The 17083-nt window shown below is 39.1% G+C and overlaps 1 long non-coding RNA gene across 1 annotated transcript; it reads left to right on the plus strand.

Annotated features, from left to right (window-relative positions):
- Window positions 1-4661: 4661 nt before the first annotated feature.
- On the plus strand, window positions 4662-9387 carry LOC118904488. Its single transcript, XR_005022003.1, has 3 exons — window positions 4662-4793; window positions 5739-5929; window positions 8292-9387. It is a non-coding gene; the product is annotated as an uncharacterized LOC118904488 (long non-coding RNA).
- The last annotated feature ends 7696 nt before the right edge of the window (window positions 9388-17083 follow it).

A 17083-nucleotide genomic window follows, 5' to 3' on the forward strand; every position in this document is an offset into this window, starting at 1 on the left:
GAAAAACCTACAACCAAGATTACTCTACCCAGCAAGGATCTCATTCAGATTCGATGGAGAAATTAAAACTTTTACAGACAAGCAAAAGCTGAGAGAGTTCAGCACCACCAAACCAGCTTTACAACAAATGCTAAAGGAACTTCTCTAGGCAAGAAACACAAGAGAAGGAAAAACACCTACAATAAACAAACCCAAAACCACTTAAGAAAATGGGAATAGGAACATACATATCGATAATTACCTTGAATGTAAATGGATTAAATGCTCCCACCAAAAGACACAGGCTGGCTGAATGGATACAAAAACAAGACCCATATATATGCTGTCTACAAGAGACCCACTTCAGACCTAGAGACACATACAGACTGAAAGTGAGGGGATGGAAAAAGATATTCCATGCAAATGGAAATCAAAAGAAAGCTGGAGTAGCAATTCTCATATCAGACAAAATAGACTTTAAAATAAAGACTATTACAAGAGACAAAGAAGGACACTATATAATGATCAAGGGATCGATCCAAGAGGAAGGTATATAACAATTGTAAATATTTATGCACCCAACATAGGAGCACCTCAATACATAAGGCAAATACTAACAGCCATTAAAAGGGGAAATCGACAGCAACACAATCATAGTAGGGGACTTTAACACCCCACTTTCACAATGGACAGATCATCCAAAATGAAAATAAATAAGGAAACACAAGCTTTAAATGATACATTAAACAATATGGACTTAATTGATATTTATAGGACATTCCACCCAAAACAACAGAATACACATTTTTCTCAAGTGCTCATGGAACATTCTCCAGGATAGATCATATCTTGGGTCACAAATCAAGCCTTGGTAAATTTAAGAAAATTGAAATCGTATGAAGTATCTTTTCCGACCACAACGCTATGAGACTAGATATCAATTACAGGAAAAGATGTGTAAAAAATACAAACACATGGAGGCTACACAATACATTACTTAATAACGAAGTGATTACTGAAGAAATCAAAGGGGAAATCAAAAAATACCTAGAAACAAATGACAATGGAGATACGACGACCCAAAACCTATGGGACGCAGCAAAAGCAGTGCTAAGAGGGAAGTTTATAGCAATACAAGCCTACCTCAAGAAACAGGAAATATCTCGAATAAACAACCTAACCTTGCACCTAAAGCAATTAGAGAAAGAAGAACAAAAAAACCCCAAAGCCAGCAGAAGGAAAGAAATTATAAAGATCAGGTCAGAAATAAATGAAAAAGAAATGAAGGAAACAATAGCAAAAATCAATAAAACTAAAAGCTGGTTCTTTGAGAAGATAAACAAAATTGATAAACCATTAGCCAGACTCATCAAGAGAAAAAGGGAGAAGACTCAGATCAATAGAATTAGAAATGAAAAAGGAGAAGTAACCACTGACACTGCAGAAATACAAAGGATCATGAGAGATTACTACAAGCAACTATATGCCAATAAAATGGACAACCTGGAAGAAAATGGACAGATTCTTAGAAATGCACAAACTGCCGAGACTGAACCAGGAAGAAATAGAAATAAGAAACAGACCAATCACAAGCACTGAAATTGAAACTGTGATTAAAAACCTTCAAACAAACAAAAGCCCAGGACCAGATGGCTTCACAGGTGAATTCTATCAAACATTTAGGAAGAGCTAACACCTATCCTTCTCAACTCTTCCAAAATATTGCAGAGGGAGGACACTCCCAAACTCATTCTACGAGGGCCCCATCACCCTGATACCAAAACCAGACCAAAGATGTCACAAAGAAAGAAAACTACAGGCCAATATCACTGATGAACATAGATGCAAAAATCCTCAACAAAATACTAGCAAACAGAAATCCAACAGCACATTAAAAGGATCATTAACACCATGATCAAGTGGGGTTTATCCCAGGAATGCAAGGATTCTTCAATATACGCAAATCAATCAATGTGATACACCATATTAACAAACTGAAGGAGAAAAACCATATGATCATCTCAATAGATGCAGAGAAAGCTTTCGACAAAATTCAACACCCATTTATGATAAAAGCCCTGCAGAAAGTAGGCATAGAGGGAACTTTCCTCAACATAATAAAGGCCATATATGACAAACCCACAGCCAACATTGTCCTCAATGGTGAAAAACTGAAACCATTTCCACTAAGATCAGGAACAAGACAAGGTTGCCCACTCTCACCACTATTATTCAACATAGTTTTGGAAGTGTTAGCCACAGCAATCAGAGAAGAAAAAGAAATAAAAGGAATCCAAATCGGAAAAGAAGAAGTAAAGCTGTCACTGTTTGCAGATGACATGATACTATACATAGAGAATCCTAAAGATGCTACCAGAAAACTCCTAGAGCTAATCAATGAATTTGGTAAAGTAGCAGGATACAAAATTAATGCACAGAAATCTCTTGCATTTCTATACACTAATGACGAAAAATCTGAAAATGAAATTAAGAAAACACTCCCATTTACCATTGCAACAAAAAGAATGAAATATCTAGGAATAAACCTACCTAAGGAGACAAAAGACCTGTATGCAGAAAATTATAAGACACTGATGAAAGAAATTAAAGATGATACAAGTAGATGGAGAGATATACCATGTTCCTGGATTGGAAGAATCAACATTGTGAAAATGACTCTACTACCCAAAGCAATCTACAGATTCAATGCAATCCCTATCAAAGTACCACTGGCATTTTTCACAGAACTAGAACAAAAAATTTCACAATTTGTATGGAAACACAAAAGACCCTGAATAGCCAAGCAATCTTGAGAGCGAAAATGGAGCTGGGGGAATCAGGCTCCCTGACTTCAGACTATATTACAAAGCTTCAGTAATCAAGACAGTTTGGTACTGCACAAAAACAGAAATATAGATCAATGGAACAGGATAGAAAGCCCAGAGATAAACCCACACACATATGGTCACCTTATCTTTGATAAAGGAGGCAAGCATATACAGTGGAGAAAAGACAGCCTCTTCAATAAGTGGTGCTGGGAAAATTGGACAGGTACATGTAAAAGTATGAAATTAGAACACTCCCTGACACCATGCACAAAAATAAACTCAAATGGATTAAAGACCTAAGTGTAAGGGCAGACACTATCAAACTCTTAGAGGAAAACATAGGCAGAACACTCTATGACATACATCACAGCAAGATTCTTTTTGACCCAGCTCCCAGAGAAATGGAATAAGAACACAAATAAACAAATGGGACCTAATGAACTTAAAAGCTTTTGCACAGCAAGGAAACCATAAACAAGACCAAAAGACAACCATCAGAATGGGAGAAAATATTTGCAAATGAAGCAACTGACAAAGGATTAATCTCCAAGATTTACAAGCAGCTCATGCAGCTCAGTAACAAAAAAACCAACAACCCAATCCAAAAATGGGCAGAAGACCTAAATAGACATTTCTCCAAAGAAGATATACAGATGGCCTACAGACACATGAAAGAATGCTCAACATCATTAATCATTAGAGAAATGCAAATCAAAACTACAATGAGATATCATCTCACACCGGTCAGAATGGCCATCATCAAAAAATCTAGAAACAATAAATGCTGGAGAGGGTGTGGAGGAAAGGGAACCCTCTTGCACTGTTGGTGGGAATGTAAATTGATACAGCCACAATGGAGAACAGTATGGAGGTTCCTTAAAAAACTAAAAATAGAATTACCATATGACCCAGCAATCCCACTACTGGGCATATACCCTGAGAAAACCATAGGTCAAAAAGAGTCATGTACCAAAATGTTCATTGCAGCTCTATTTACAATAGCCAGGACATGGAAGCAACCTAAATGTCCATCGACAGATGAATGGATAAAGAAGATGTGGCACATATATACAATGGAATATTACTCAGCCATAAAAAGAAATGAAATGGAGGTATTTGTAATGAGGTGGATGGAGTTAGAGTCTGTCATACAGAGTGAAGTAAGTCAGAAAGAGAAAAACAAATACAGTATGCTAACACATATATATGGAATCTAAGGGAAAAAAAAAAAAAAAAGGCCATGAAGAACCTAGTGGCAAGACGGGAATAAAGACACAGACCTACTAGAGAATGGACTTGAGGATATGGGGAGGGGGTGGGGTGAGATGTTACAGGGTAAGAGAGTGTCATGGACATATATACACTACCAAATATAAAATAGATAACTAGTGGGAAGCAGCCGCATAGCACAGGGAGATCAGCTCGGTGCTTTGTGACCACCTAGAGGGGTGGGATGGGGAGGGTGGGAAGGAGGGAGATGCAAGAGGGAAGAGAAATGGGAACATATTGTATATGTATAACTGATTCACTTTGTTATAAAGCAGAAGCTAACACACCATTGTAAGGCAATTATACTTCAGTAAAGATGTTTAAAAAAAAAAAAAAAAGAAATGGATGATAAGCTCATGCTTGCTCTCTGTCGCTCTCTCTCTCTCTCTCATACATTCTTTTTTTAATATTCTTTTCCATTATGATTTATCTCAGGATATTGAATATAGTACCCTGTGCTATACAATAGGACCTAGTTGTTTATCCATTAAGCTCATGCTTTTGAGGGCTTTATAAGCTGTTGCAGCTAGATAGCTTGTTGGCCTGTGCTCAGCCCTGTTTAAGGATTCCTTCCTTCAGCCAGGTCTAGGAGTGGCCGGGCAGAGGTGAAGTGCTTCAGGTGCTGCGGTGGTCTTGGGACAGGCTGATTTGATACAAGGAGGAATGGGAACCGGAAAGAAGAGACATCGCTTCCAGTGTTGACCGGAATGGGGAAAGGTAGATAGCTGCTTACCTACTTCCCTAGAGCTCTAATCCTATTATTGCTCCATTTTTCTGCTGCTTTGTTGAAACCAGGGCAGAAAGAACAACCCCAGAGGAAGCACTGATGTGGCTCGTGCTTCCTGCTCCCACCCCTCCTAATGGGTGCACCTACCCATGCACCCATCCCTTCAACAAGAATGCTTGCCCTCAGCTGTGTGCCATGGATACCAGGCGAACGATAAACAAGGTCCCTGCCTTCATAGAGCTTATAGGATCCATTCCACCAGCTCTAGTGCTTCAATGGCTCCTTCTGTTTGGGGCCCAGGAAGCCTGATACAGCAAGAAACAGTGCTTCTTTCCAAGAGTTTGTCCAATGTTGTACACTTCCCGGAATATATTCACTTCTCAAGCAGTGTAAAATAATTTCACTTAATAAATATGATCCACGTTGGCAGCTTTTAATCTTTGGCTTTTATTTAACCAATATCTCTAAATGACTTAAAGTTAAATAATGGTGAATTAACTTTTTAGATTCGGAATGAAGTCCTTTATGGTATTGGACTCTGTGGTAAATATCAGTATTGGTATTCAATTTTTTTCTTCCAGTTTTACTGAGATATAATTGACATACAGCACTGTATAAATTTAAGGTGTACAACATAATGATTTGACTCACATACATCATGAAATGATTACCACAATAAGTTTAGTGACCATCGATCATCTCGTATAGATACAAAATTAAAGAAACAGAAAAAAAATGTCCGTGTGATGAGAGCTCTCAGGACCCACTCCCTTCACAACTTTCATATGTAACATACAGCAGAGTTCATTATACCTATCATGTTGTAACTTACATCCCTTGTATTTGGTTTTTCAAGTTGTTCTAGGCCCCGTGTGAAATCAAAGCATTCAACTTTTTAGTTTATATCTCATTTCACTTTGTGCTTTTCTCTCTAGAGCACTGCTGTGAACTCTGTTGGGTGGAGCCACTTGGGTGAAATGGGCAAATGAAGTCTGCATTTGAATAAGTCTTAGGTGGTGTCCTTATTTAACCTGGATGCAAAAAAAAGGAGACAAAAATGCGCAACTCAAGAAGAAACATGACACACATCCTTCATTATTAACAGCATGAGCAAACTCATCTAAAGGTGAGCAATCACAAATCCTCTAGAGGACCAGAGAAAGAAGCCTAGGTAGGTCTTTTGTGTGTTGTATGTTTCAGTGACTTCTGATGCCAGGGAGTTGGAACTAGATCCCAAGCAGCCCAAGGACTCTGCATCGTAGTCTTACATAACAATCGCACTGAACCTGCCAATAGCTCAGATGCCCACTCACCATGACCAGATCCACCCTTCAAAGGTCTACTGGTGGGAGGGCTGGGTGGTTTAATTCTTTGGTATAAAGGAAAGCATACTTCTTTCTAATTTCAGGGTTTCTTTTATGCCTGTCTAGACACTTCAGGGAAAAACAAATTTAAGTCACCAGAAAGTTATGTTCTAAAATAAGAGAAGACTTGTGCTAAATCACTTCGAAAGGCATTAACTATCATATGCCTGGAGATTCTTCACTCACCAAGCTTCTGCAGATTTTTGCGGCACCAGAAATAGTGGTTAGGTCTCACATGCTGTTCTGCTTCAGCTAGCTTCAGTGGCCACCTGCAGAAGTAGTTCTTGGTTTCTCTTCCTTGTCTAGATGCTGGTCAGGGCAGCATATAGAAAAACATGGATTTTCATATTCCCATTCACACGTGCAAAGTGAATTAGGGTATTAAAGAATTACCTACATTATTCAATATATAAAATCCTTTGCCTCAATTATCTAAATATTTTATGTCAATACTTTCCCCAGCTGAATTATTATACTGTCATAAGCACCATAGTAGGAGTTGCAAAATTACAGGGAATTTAGAAGACATACCCACAAGGACCTCCTAATTTAAAGGGGAAAAATGACCCCTATAACAACACAGTTTGAAAAGCAGTTTTATATACATTACCTCATTTTATATATTCATTGTATTAGTTTTTCTTTTAAAACTTATGCTTATAGAGAGCTTTTTTTTTTCATAATCAGTCATTTTTGAATTGTGGCCCTACGTAGCAAAAGTTGAAATGGGTTGAAGTAATTTAAACATCTGTAAGTGATTTGTGCCAAATAGATTTCCATCCTCTGCTCACTTTCTAGAACATTCAATACAAGCAGTTTAGTTACTGAACTTGTTAAAGTAAAGAGCTATCTGGATGACACTATCTTTCCCTTAAAGAGGTACTCTAGGAACAGGGGTTGTGCTAAAGTGTATGTGGCCTACAAGATAAGGAGACTTGGATTTCTGGGATTGTTTATTTGTATCTTTCTTTACTCATCTGGGCTTTCTATTAGATTTGTAAAAAGGCCATTGTTATTCTCACAAATTCTAGGCTAAATACTGATCAAGGCACTAGAGTACAAATTTGAAGTGTGTGTTAATACTGAACACACCTAGCAGCTAATTGCTAGCAGTGTGGGATCTTGGATGCCTAAATACACATCAGATTTCCACTAGAGGGAAAATAATTTGTTCAATCTTTTGTCTTTTCAAAAAAGGAGTGAATTAACTAATTCCTCCCTAAAGTAAAAATTTAGAATGTATTAATTCAACACAATGTTCCAACGTTGGAAACCTAAAGTATTTTAAAATTAAGGAATGGACAATTACTTTCCTTTGTGTTTTAAAATAGATTTTCTTGATTTATAGAAAGGTGGCTTTTTGGAGGTGCTATATGATTTTATCAGGGTCTTAAAGAAAATTATTTATACATAATTTTTGCCTAATGGATAGAATAAACCTATGGAGAATTTGGAGGAATTAAATAAACACTGGAGAAAAAAAAAAAAAAGCACACAAGAGATGAGTTTCACTGAAAAACCACAAAATGATTGAATGTTGATTCCTTCCCTGGTGAGGACAGTTTTCAGGCCACCAAAACTGCCTTGCGTCATGTCAGGGTTGAGTCTGGCACCGCGTGTGATATTATTAGGTGGTTTGCAGAATTTTGATTCATACGAAATTGTGTGCCTGTGTTACCACAGTAAGTTTACTTTAGACTTTGCATTTCATTATCAATTAAGAATGCACTGGTAACTGTCAGGAAACGTCCATTTGGAGCAAAGTAATCGGAACATTTTCTCTTTGTTGAAAGCACTTTAACTTCCTCCCTACTTCCATTTAAATCTATCTGAAGGAAAAAGAGCAATTTGTATTCCATACAAAAGAAGTCTTAGACATCAGGGATTACTATAGTTTCTTTGCATTATAAACTCTCTACATTCTTTATATGTCACTCCATGAACTATTCTGTAATTTAGAGGAAATCCACAGCGCTAACTCTTACTTTAGAGGCTGTAACCCACTGCCTAAAGCAAATAAAAGATAGCAGCGTCGTTTCCCTTGCTGAATTCTTTTTTCAGTAAACTTAAGGAGGGGTATAAATTGAGGGCGTAACTTTGTTTCCTGTATTTTTGAACCGGCAGGGTATCCCTGGGATTGATGGCTGCCTACTTGAATAATCTCTTCGATGAATACTATTCACATCTCATGGATCTCACTAGGAAGCTCTAGCAGCCCAGCACAGAGTTCTGCTTTCACTTAACTTGTAAGAGAGTGAAGAGGCCTTGCCAAGGTTCAGAAAAGGATAACAAAGCATAAGCTCTTTAATGGGGTGTAATAACATAAAAGTCTAAGTGTACCGAAGCCCTTTCCCACAAGCAAGACCTGATTCCGGGGCTGGCATTCAGGCTGACGACGACCATCACACATGGGGAAACAGCACTACGGAGAAACAAAAGTAATTCCACTGAAATGAGCCAAGTATGGGCTTTGGGGAAAATAAGGATCTGTCTGTTAAGCTTTGCTAAGATCAGGATCTCTGTGATTTATAGTATTTTCCATGGAACTGGGTTTATTTTTATGGAAGAAAATTGTAGGATCTAGAAAACATTTAGTTTAGTGAAGCCCTGTTTGAATTCTTTAAGCAAGCTGAAATACTCTTTTATATGGTGAAATGTCTCCATATATTTGCTGGCTAATTAACATGATATCTTATAAAATGACATTTTATATACCATGCATGGCAGAGCAGAGCGGTCGAAACGCAATAATAATGCTAAAACAGTACTTCTGGCCTGGCCTTCATTCCTTGTCAGTGTTGTAAGGACTTCCAGGCCTGCTTGTCAGCTCTGAGCTAGCCAGCCTCCTTCCATCATTTGGCTTTCAGGGGTCCCTAGCACAGGGGTCTTGTTAGATCAGCTTTATGATTAGATGCCAGAGTAGCCACTTAGATCCAGAGGTGGTTGCCTTCCGGCAGTTGAGGGGCCTTCAGAAGGTTTCCTATTCTATTTAGATCTTCGAGTCAGTGGTTGCCCTCAAATGCCTCTGGGAACCAGGCAGAGAACTTATTGGAGTGAAGTGAGTCAAGTAGGATAGTGACGAACTTGAGAGGAAAGTCCATCTCAGTGGAGAAGTCCTTACCTCCTCCAGTCCTTTGTTGCCAGCTGAGAACGGGAGCCCAGTGTTTTTAGGTGTTCCAAGGGAAGCTGGAAATATGGATTTTGATGTGTAATCTCCTGATTTTTAAATGCTTTAAAATCAGGCTTTCCTGGTGGCGCAGTGGTTGAGAATCCGCCTGCCAATGCAGGGGACACGGGTTTGAGCCCTGGTCTGGGAAGATCCCACATGCCGCGGAGCAGCTGGGCCCTTGAGCCACAATTGCTGAGCCTGCGCATCTGGAGCCTCTTCTCTGCAACAAGAGAGGCCGCGATAGTGAGAGGCCCGCGCACCGCGATGAAGAGTGGCCCCCACTTGCCGCAACTGGAGAAAGCCCTCGCACAGAAACGAAGACCCAACACAGCCAAAAATAAATAAATAAATAAATAAATAAATGCTAGTAACTGATTCAATTTCAGAATAATCTTTTATAGGCCAAATGTCAAATGATAGTAGCTACAAGTGACCTCAGGGCTCCTATTTGTCACTTGATTTAAATAGGAATAACTGAGCTGCTCAATCTAGGTCCAGCATTGGTATTAAATCAGTCCCACATTGAAGCAGTCTCCTTCCATTGGCTTGGGATGTGACAGCCCATGGTGGATTTGGGAAACAGGCTAGATTGGGTTCTGGGACTTAGGGTTAGAAAGGCTTCTTGGTTGGTGTGTCTGATCATTGGAGGTTACCACATATCTGAATGGGATGTTCTAGCTCCTGGATTTCCACTGAGTGGTGATAATGGATATCAAACCACTAGTGTCTCAACCTTTCCAAAATGTGCCATCTCAGATAATGCAGTAGTATAATGAGAACATCAGCCATGCTCATTGGATGCTGCAGTACTTTCTAAATGTTGGTTCCCTTCGTCACCCTCCTTTCTAAAATTACTTTAAAACTTAAAAGCTTTAAAAAGTGTACGAGCAAGTCTGACTTGCCCATTTTTCCACTGGCTATACACAACAATCCTATGAACTGTGTATCACTACCTGTTCCCTCAGGATGAAGAATCTTAAGCTAATGAGGTTAATCAACCTCCCCCAAGAAGCTGAACTATGCTTTTCCATTACACAGAGAAGCCAAGAAAACTTCCTCAGGCTTCCCAGACTCATAATCACAGATCCATTGAGTTGGAAGGGACCTTAGAGAGTCACATGTCCAACTGTCTCATTGTGACTTGCTCCTGATTCCTGATCATTTCTTTTTTCCTTATGCTATTTGGAAATCAGAGTCTTATTAGCAAGACCCATGATTGAAAGTGAAATATTGTTGTTGCTGGTTGTATTTCCAGTTTTATGCATCCAGCTTTATTTCTTTTAGATTCAGCCAGGTTTTCTTTAGACCCTTAGGCTATTGACCCTTGCTAATTTTTATAACTGGGATAAATGGAGTGCAAGTCTTTGAAATGACAATGATTTTGCTTCTGCAGCATGTGAATGCCTGTTAAATTTAGAGGGAATCTCAGATCAAAGCAGAAGGGTGTGGCAAATGTTAATGTAGATGGTAGTGTTCAACCAAACAACCCACCAGAGGGTAAAACCCCATGCTGTAATTTAAAAAATGGTGGAGCGTTTTGTGGTTTGTAATGTCACTGGAAACCCAAGAAAGGCCTTATTTTATGCAATTTGGCCTATTTTGTTGTTTATTTTGATTACAAAAAGGTCGAGTTATTTTGACGTTTAAAAATGCTTATTTCAGTTAAAGTTCTGACTTCTGTTATGATTTCCCTTTTTTCTTTCTTTTTCTTTTTCTAGGATTGCATTTTGGTTTCCCACAAAGCCTTTTCAACTTTCCTGTGTTTCCTTTCTATCCAGATAACTATGAACATTTTAATTTCGACACAGTATCTGCCACAAAATCAGTGTTACTTTCGTAGCAGAAGGATCATTTTTGCAGTAGGGATCATTTTTGCAGGGGTCATGGCATCTGGTCATGGTAGAAAACACCAGGATCTTCCTTGTGATATAAAATGGAAGGTGGAAATATCATTGGAATTTCTTCCATATGAAGAGATTTCCTTCCACGGGAGGAAATACATTGAGAAATTACAGTTGTCAATTTGGCCTGTGCATGAATTCTGTCCACATCACACACTTCTCAGATGTGTGGCCCTGGAGAAGTTATTCAACCTGTCTGAACCCCTTTATCTATCAAATAATGATGATAATTACAACTTTAAAAATCTGTTGTGAAAATTAAATAAGATCATGTTTACAATGTCTGGCACAAGATAGGTACTCAATTCATGTCTATTTCTTCATTCATTTAACACGTTTATGGAGCACTTATTATGGTCCAGGCACTGCCAACACATCTGAGAAAAAACAGACAAAATCTTTACCCATAGACCGCATTCCCTTTCCTCCCTCCGTCCTTCTCAGTCACTTGATCCTCCCCACTAAAGCCAGACCACTTAGGATGAATAACCCTGTTTTTTTTTCAAAGAATTCATTCCTTTGGAAGTCCTACCAGTCAACAAGTACATTTTGTGCTTAGATTGCCTTTTTACTTGAAACCAAAGAAAGAACGTGTGATGGAATTGCAAAATTCAACTTTATTTAGTCTATACTATTTTGGCTTCCTTCCCAGGCTCTTACCTCCTGGTCAGAGGGAGGAATAAAACTTGACTAAATACCTGGTTAAAATGGAGTTCCATTCACCTAGAGATGATCATACTAAGTGAAGTAAGTCAGAGAAAGACAACTATCATATGATATCACATATATGTGGAATCTAAAAAAATGATACAAATGAACTTATTTACAAAACAGAAATAGACTCACAGACGTAAAAAACAAACTTAAGTTTACCAAAGAAGAAAGCGGGGTGGGGGGCGCGGGGGATAAATTAGGAGGTTGGGATTAACATATACACACTACTATATATAAAACAAATAGACAACAAGGACCTACTGAGTAGCACAGAGAACTATACTCAATATCTCATAATAACCTACAATGGAAAAGAATCTGAAAAAGAATATATATATGCACTGTATGTATATGTATATATATATATATATTTGTATGTCTATGTATGACTGAATCACTTTGCTATACGCTTGAAACTAGCACAACATTGTAAGTCAACTATACTGCCATAAAAAGTTTTCAAAAAATGTAGTCCCATTCAATATTGGATACTCTTCTGCTCCCCTTGGCTAAAAATCCTCGGGCTCACAGGCCACCTCTTCCTCCCCAGCTTGTCTGGAGCAGGGGGAAGGGCTGAGGCTTATGCAGCCTCGGGTGGTGGGAAGAAACAGTGTCTTCAGGCACAGCTGCCTAACGTCCCCGCCTCCCCCCCCTCCCCGCCCCGGGCCCTCCAGGCTGTTGTCCCGTCCACTTGGCGCTGCTGGCCCTGTGGGTGTTTGTGGCCAACTTGGGTGGGTGTGACCTGTTGTTGATCTCCCACCCAGTCAAAGTCTGTAGTGGGCTCTGGCTGACCTGCTCTCATTTCAGTTTCCCCTGCTGCTTGAGGGCCCTTTGAAGTCTGGCTGGCTTTTGCCTGCCTCTGAGGGGCAGAGGGGCTTGAGGTTTTGGGGTCCTCTCTATCTACATCATTCTGTCTGGCCATACTGCACGGACTGGGGCGCGTTGGGTCCCTGGGCTTGTCTGGGGGTGTGCCACATGCAGGGCTACCTCATTTCAGAGTCCATGGGGGTCTCTTGCTCTGCCTTCAGAAGTAACTAACCTTGCTTTCTTAGCGCACCTTTCCCTGCCTGGGCCAAACTCAGAAGAGCTGGGGAAGGGGAGATTAGGACCACCTTCGCTATTTCGCTCCTCTCTGTCCAGTGTATCTTCTTTCCTGACTTCATTCACCTGGCTAAATCTTAGTGACAAACAGGTTACTTTTTTTTTCCTTTTTTAACCTTATTGTGGTAGATCTCTATGATCTGAAGCCTCCATGTATGGTGGTTAAACTACTCAGGCCTCACAAAGGAGTAGAGAGAATTCCTTTTTAAGCGGCTTGCAAAACCCTATTTTTTGAATGACAGAAGCAAAACATTACTCTTTGTCTTGTTCTCTTTCTATAATAAATTCTAACCTTCCTTCCGGGCACATCATTACCTCAGGCAGACCAGTGCAAAGATTTCTACTCAGGAAGATAAAAAGAGAAAAGCACTTTAAACATGTAAGAATTTACTTCTGTTACAGAATGATGGCTCTTGCCTTCAAGGAACTCACTGTTTACTAGCTTTGTGGTCCAGGTGACTGGCCTGCACCCAGATGTTGGTGGTCCTGGGAAGGTGGCTTACTGTCCGTTGATTCGGAGTCGGTGGCAGATTTCATGATTTTAAGTCACACTTCTCCTCCTGCACGAAGTGGAGTCTCCCTTCTTCTTGTTCTTCAGCACCCTCTTCTTGTTTTCGGTTTTCTCTCCTTGATCGCACACTTGTGCTTTGCTCCCACACTGAACTCCCATCCAGGAGTGTGGGTGCACAGAAAAGCACACCTTTTCTCTCGTCCGTACGTCCGCACTGACAGCCCCTTCACTCCGGCTCTTCTTCCAGATCTTTCTCTTTTGTCCTTCTATATATGTGAACATTGATTCCTTGATGTGCTGATAATCATTGCTATACTTTATCGAGTACATTTTACATAGTAGAGATGAGAAAAGTCCTTTTATTTGGCTCTCTCATTTAATCCTGAGAATCCCCATTGTATGCAGGAGGAAAGAGAGGCTCAGAGAAATTAAAACATTTTTGTTCAACACTACAGAACCATCCTTTCCCTAGTTCTCCATTTTATCCAAAACTACCTTCCAGGAAGATTTCAAATAACCTCTGCATTTTGAAAGCTTCGTCAATTTTGGCAGATTTGCTTTCTCTGCTCTTATAGAGATGGGTTTATATCTATTTTATAGCACGTATTACAGTCTGCCTTGTATGACAGTTAATTATATGAATTTCTCCTCTACTGTATTATAGATCTTTGAAGGCAAGGATTAGCTTTTACTGATACATTCCTTGCTCCCAGAACCTAATAATACAGTAACATCGAACATAATGGACACTTTAAAAAATGTCAAATATCTTGCAGTTTGTCGAAAAAGTATTTAATAAATTATTCATTCATTCGTTAAAAATTATTTAGTGTCTACTGTGTCAATTACTATTAAATGACAAGTAAATGATAAGTAAAATTAGAAATTATCTCTGTCCTTGAAGAGACTTCATTTATTGGGTAAGGCAGACTATCAAATAATCAACTGAATAAATTGAAATTTTAATAAGTAAGAAAAAAGACTACAGAACCAATAATTAGCAGAGCTAGGACTTGAACCCAGGTTTCAATGGCCTCAAAGCCCGTTCCACTAAGGCACACTGCTCTGAAAAAAGATTTAGATTTTTGGGTGAAGATTTTATATAAACTGAATTATCCTACAATAACTCTGAATATGGAACTTAAAAATTACCTTATGAAAACTATCTAAAAATCATTATAGCTGGCCCTCCATATCCATGGGATCTGCATCCAACCCACATTCAGTCAACCACAGCTGGAAAATCTTTGAAAAAAAAAACATTCCAGAAAGTTCCAAAAACCAAAACTTGAATTTGCTACACACGGGTGACTCTTTATTTACAAAGCATTTACCTTGTATGTACAACTACATAGCATTTACATTGTATTCAGTACTATAAGTTATCCAGAGATGATTTAAAGTATGCTGGAGGATGTGGATTGGTTATATGCAAATACTACACCATTTTCTATAAGGGACCTGAGCATCTGTAGATTTTGGCATCTGTGGATTTTGGGCCTGGAACCAATCCCCCGTGGATACCGAGGGGCAACTGTACTTTGAAGGGAAGAATGGGGAACTCCTTTTCAGAGATGATTAATCCGTGATGCAATTCTGTTAGAAGTGCTGACTAACGGTCTGATGACTGCTTATTTTGATCCTGGTGTTGGTAAAGAGGGCAGTACAAGTCAGGAAATGAAAAGAAACTCACAGATTTCGGACGCTCAAAATTGCTAACAGTGGAGGTCTTCATATTATTTTGGTTCCAGCTTTTTTTTTTCTGGGCCAATTTAACCACTTCCTCTTCCATTCTTCTGTTTTGTCCTTGAAGGCCAAATTGTTTTTCCCTTTTCTGTTTAGGTTATTATTAATTTTTAAAATCATATTTAATTTCCCATTTTTTAGCATCTTTTACCACCCACTCTTATTTCTTCCCTTTCTTTATATTTTCCTTCTTATTCTCTTGTTTCATTTCTTGTATCCTCGCTCACATGCTCTGCCCCATTGTTACTGAAAATCAAATATACTGGAATCCTAATCTCTAAAATCCTGGCCATCACAGGTAAGGCCCTTTGAAGTTTGCTTTCAGCCTCTGTTCACGGATGATCAACTCACTCACCAATTACAATTGTGCTATTGCAGCATTTGGAGGTGGTATGTGGAGCCCTGCCGGTATACTTTTTTATTCTGTGAGGTTTTGCTAAAAATAATGGGTGGCTCGATTAAAAAAAAACACCTGATTGTGCATTCACTCTAGAAAAAAAAGTGAGTGGGTGTGTGTATGAGTGTGTCTTTGGGAATGAGAAGGAGGATTAATTCTACCTAAAAATGTATAGTTATTTGCTATGAGCTACTTCTCAGCATCCTCTTGAATCGAGGTGGACTTTAGTATCAGATCAAAATATGATTCAGAGTGGTTAAGTGACTGACATTTTAAGAATTAGGGAAGGGAGAGCTATAAAAGAAGGAGAACTTTCAAAAAGACTATACAAACTAAAACTAAAGCATGTTTAAATCTCTTTCCTCTCCTGTTGCCGTTCCCTTTTCCCCTCCGATTTCCTTGATTGGCTTATCCTTAAGGGGAGGATTCCTATTGGGCTCCTCTTCTCAGAACAAAGAAAGATCTCCAGGTTCCTGTTTCAGAGGAAGGGGGTAGGGGTGCAGATCCTTTACGGCCTGGAAGAAGTCACGGCTATTTCCTCAAGTTTCTCTGTTATTTTGAGATACATGATTCTTTGTCTGAAGCTGCTGTGACCTTTCAGGAAACTTCACTACTGGTGATATCAGAGGCACTTGGAAGAAATAACTGGTTATTGATGGGCATAAGGTGTTAGTAAAGACCAACTTCAATGTGTAATATTTATTAATTGTTAAATTTTAAGAAGTTTTAAGAAAATTTTAAGAGGGGAAGCTGGGAAGAAAATTCTAAGAGAGAGTAGCATTGACATATATACACTACCAAATGTAAAATGGTTGGCTAGTGGGAAGCAGCTGCATAGCACAGGGAGATCAGCCCAACGCTTTGTGACCACCTAGAGGGGTGGGATAGGGAGGGTGGGAGGGAGACGCAAGAGGGAGGGGATATGAGGATATATGTATACATATAGCTCATTCACTCTGTTTGTTGTACAACAGAAACTAACACAACATTGTAAAGCAATTATACTCCAATAAAGATATTAAAAAAAAAATAAAGGCAGCAGAGAAGAAAGACAAATGATTTTTAAAGGGAAAAAAAAAAAAGAAAATTTTAAGAAATGATTTGTATAAACAGGGGTATTGTCGAATCACATAACATCTGTATCCATGAGTTTTATTTGTGTACATGTCATTTAATCCAAGGGTCCCTGCAGAATAACATGTGTATTTAGAGCCATGCACGATGTCCAGCCTGAGGTGACAGACAATGGTGCATATATCCGGCTGAGACTCTTTACTCGTTTTTTTTTTTTTTTTTTAATTAATTTTATTTTTTTTGGGCTGTGTTGGGTCTTCGTTTCTGCGCGAGGGCTTTCTCCAGTTGCGGCGAGCGGGGGCC

The sequence above is a fragment of the Balaenoptera musculus genome, chromosome 1, assembly GCF_009873245.2.
Source record: "Balaenoptera musculus isolate JJ_BM4_2016_0621 chromosome 1, mBalMus1.pri.v3, whole genome shotgun sequence".
Classification (NCBI taxonomy): Eukaryota; Metazoa; Chordata; class Mammalia; order Artiodactyla; family Balaenopteridae; genus Balaenoptera; species Balaenoptera musculus.